Raw genomic sequence first — 278 nt, forward strand, 5'->3', positions numbered from 1 at the left:
GGACAGAGGAGGAGGACTGCTTTCCTGACTCACTACATGATAGAGCAGAGATAGGTCAATGTGGACAGAGGAGGAGGACTGCTTTCCTGACTCATTACGTGATAGAGCAGAGATAGGTCAATGTGGACAGAGGAGGAGGACTGCTTTCCTGACTCAATACGTGATAGAGCAGAGACAGGTCAATGTGGACAGAGGAGGAGGACTGCTTTCCTGACTCAGTACTTGATAGAGCAGAGACAGGTCCATGAGGACAGAGGAGGAGGACTGCTTTCCTGACT

Source organism: Otolemur garnettii, unplaced genomic scaffold, assembly GCF_000181295.1.
Source record: "Otolemur garnettii isolate 467f Iridium unplaced genomic scaffold, OtoGar3 scaffold00061, whole genome shotgun sequence".
Lineage (NCBI taxonomy): Eukaryota > Metazoa > Chordata > Mammalia > Primates > Galagidae > Otolemur > Otolemur garnettii.